Below are 3,417 nucleotides of genomic sequence, written 5' to 3'. Positions count from 1 at the left end.
AGTATATCCTTCTAATACTGCTGGGTATCTACCATAGTGCAGTCCATAGTCTCGAGTTCCCCTCAAGTACCTTAGTACCCTTATGATCGCTTTCCAGTGATCAGCTCCCGGATTACTCGTAAACCTACTCAACTTGCTAATTGAGTATGCAATGTCTGGTCTTGTACAGCTCATGAGGTACATCAGACTACCAATTATCCTCGAGTATTCCAATTGGGAAACAACTACACCTTTGTTCTTGGATAGGTGCAAAGTCATATCCACAGGTGTCCTAGCTTTCTCAAAGTCATCCTTAAGAAACTTCTCAAGAATCTTGTCAACATAATGTGGTTGACTTAATGCGAGACCCTCTGATGTTCTAGAAATTTGAATTCCCAGAATTACATTTGCTAGTCCCATGTCTTTCATGTCGAATCTTGATTTCAACATATCCTTGGTAGATTTGATCACTTTATCATTGCTTCCGGCAATAAGTAGATCATCTACATATAGTGTCATCATGACATAGCCACTCTCGTTATCCTTGTACTAGGCACAACTATCACATTAATTAATTTTGAAGCCATTGGCCAGCACGACCTCATCAAATTTTTTAAGCCATTTCATAGGCGCTTGCTTCAAACCATACAATGATTTCACCAATCCACATACTTTTTTTCTTGTCCTGGGACAACAAACCCTTCGGGTTGTTCCATATAGATTTCCTCATCTGTGTCTCCATTTAGGAAAGCTGTTTTCACATCCATTTAATGTACAGTTAGATTACGCATTGCAGCAATAGCAAACATCATCCTTATGGACGTTATTCTCGTTACAGGAGAGTATGTATCAAAGTAATCAAGGCCTTTTTATTGCTTGTATCCTTTAATCACAAGTCTGGCCTTATACTTATCAATAGTGCCATCAGTTTTCAACTTCTTCTTGAAAACCCACTTGCTACCTAATGGTTTGCAACCAGTTGGCAAGTCCACTAATTCCCAAGTATGATTCTGCATAATTGAATCAACTTCATTCTTGATGGCCTCTTTCCACATAGGCCCATCAGGTGAGGTAACCGCCTCCTTATAGGTTTTTGGGTCACCTTCTTCGAGCAAATAGGTCATACAATCAGACCCATATGATTTCTCCGTTCGTTGCCTTTTGCTCCTTCTCACTACCCCCACATTTTCGTCTTCACTTTCGTCACTCTCAATATCATCATCTACAGACTCATGAGATCGTTTAGATATCGTAGGTTGTTGGTTTCCTGGATTACAGGGAAACATCATCTCAACAAATGAGGCATTCCTTGATTCCATAATGGTATTCTTTTGAATATCGGCAATCTTGGATTCATGAACAAGAAACCGATATGCAGTACTGTGTGGAGGATATTCGATGATGATACAATCCAAAGTCTTAGGACCTATCTTCACCTTCTTCGGTGTAGGGATCAGTACCTTTGCAAGGCACCCCCACACGTTCAGGTGTTGGTAACTTGGTTTCTTTTTCTTCCATATTTCATAAGGACTTACATCCTTATTCTTGCACATCGTAATATTTAAAATATTATTTGCGCTTAAGATTGCTTCTTCCCACATCGATTGTGGAATCCCATAGCTTAACAACATCGCATTCATCATCTCTTTCAGAGTGCGATTCTTCCTTTCAGCCACACCATTTGACTGAGTGGAGTATGGTGCAGTGACCTCATAAATTATACCATGTTATGAACAGAATTCCCCAAATGGTTCAACATATTCACCTCCACGATCACTTCGTATCATTTTGATTTTCTCAGTCTGTTGTGTCTCAACTTCTTCCTTATAGATTTTAAATTTATCTATAGCTTCGTCTTTGCTTTTCAACAAATATACATAGCAGTATTTTGTACAATCATCAATGAATGTAATAAAATACTTGTTTCCTCCTCTTGTTGGAGCGAATTTTAAATCACATATGTCACTATGTATTAGGTCTAGCATTTTGGTGTTCCTTTCCACACGTTTAAATGATGATATCGTTAATTTTGCCTCAACACAAATCTCACACTTATGTTTTGAATCGATAGTAAGTTTAGGTATGTATTCTTTTGCACTTAAACGTCGTAAAGTGTCATAATTTACATGTCCCAATCTAGCATGCCATAAATTAGGAGACTCAAGCAAGTAAGCAGAAAAATTCTTCATTTCATTATCGTCCTTAACGGATATTACATTGAGCTTAAAAAGCCCATCAGTTAAATAACCCTTGCCTACAAACATACCACTCTTAGACAAAATAACTTTATCTGACTCTATTACAATGCGAAAGCCATGCTTACTCAACAGAGAACCAGACACAAGGTTCTTGCGAATATCAGGCACATAAAGTACATTTTTCAAAGTCAGATTCTTCCCAGAGGTCATCTTCAGGATCACCGTGCCTTCACCCTCAATGGTAGAATTCCCCATGTAGAGCTTCTCACCAGCATCAGAAGCTTTGAGGCTAGATAAAACCGCCTTGTTTGAGCAAACATGCCTAGTAGCACTAGTATCAATCCACCATTCACATGGATTAGAACCGACCAGGTTCACTTCAGAGATCGTAGCACAGAGGTCCATGTCACCCATCTTCTTGAAGATATTCTCTACCATGTTTGCTTCTTTCTTCTTGTTGGGCTTCTTGGGCTTCTTGCAGTCAGAAGACCTATGACCAACTTTATCACAGTTGTAGCACTTCCCTTGAAATTTCGACTTCGAAATCCCTCCCTTGGGTGCCAGCTTTGCCCCTTTACCAGAATTAGTCTTCTTGGGCTTGGAGCTTTGAGCATGCTGCACCATGTTTGCCTTCTCAGTGGAAACGTTAACTTTCTTCTCGGACCTCTGTTGTCTTCTTCAATACGAAGTCTAACAATAAGATCCTCCACAGACATCTCCTTTCTCTTGTGCTTAAGGTAGTTCTTGAAATCTTTCTGTTAGATATATTTGATAATATAATGTCTAATATGATTTGTGTTTAGTTTTCAGATCTTACTTAAACAGGATAAATCAGTACTTAACTGAACTCAGCACTTATACTTAAGTCAGAACTTAAGTTATCAGAACTTAAGGTTCAGGAGATATTTATCAGAAGATAATATCATGACTTAAAGGAAACTTTCAGATAAGGAAGTCGGCTGATTGAAAGTAAAGAAGATCAAGACAAACGCAAGAAGAGATATGCATGAAGAAGGAATTCTATGAAGAATAGAATACTTGGAAGAAAAGATAACTGATTGATATATTTTAGGAAGCAGAATTATGTTCCATATCAATTAGCGATTATCTTGTAACTGTGTAATATATAAACACAGACATAGGGTTTACACTATAAGTGTTATCATTATCGAGAATATTATTCATTATAACCCTAACAGCTCTCGTGATATTTGTTCATCACTGAGAGAGGACAGTTCTA

This window comes from Apium graveolens, chromosome 4, assembly GCF_009905375.1.
Source record: "Apium graveolens cultivar Ventura chromosome 4, ASM990537v1, whole genome shotgun sequence".
In the NCBI taxonomy this organism is placed as follows: Eukaryota; Viridiplantae; Streptophyta; class Magnoliopsida; order Apiales; family Apiaceae; genus Apium; species Apium graveolens.
The sequence above is the reverse complement of the archived record's forward strand: the minus strand, read 5'-3'. Positions refer to the sequence as shown.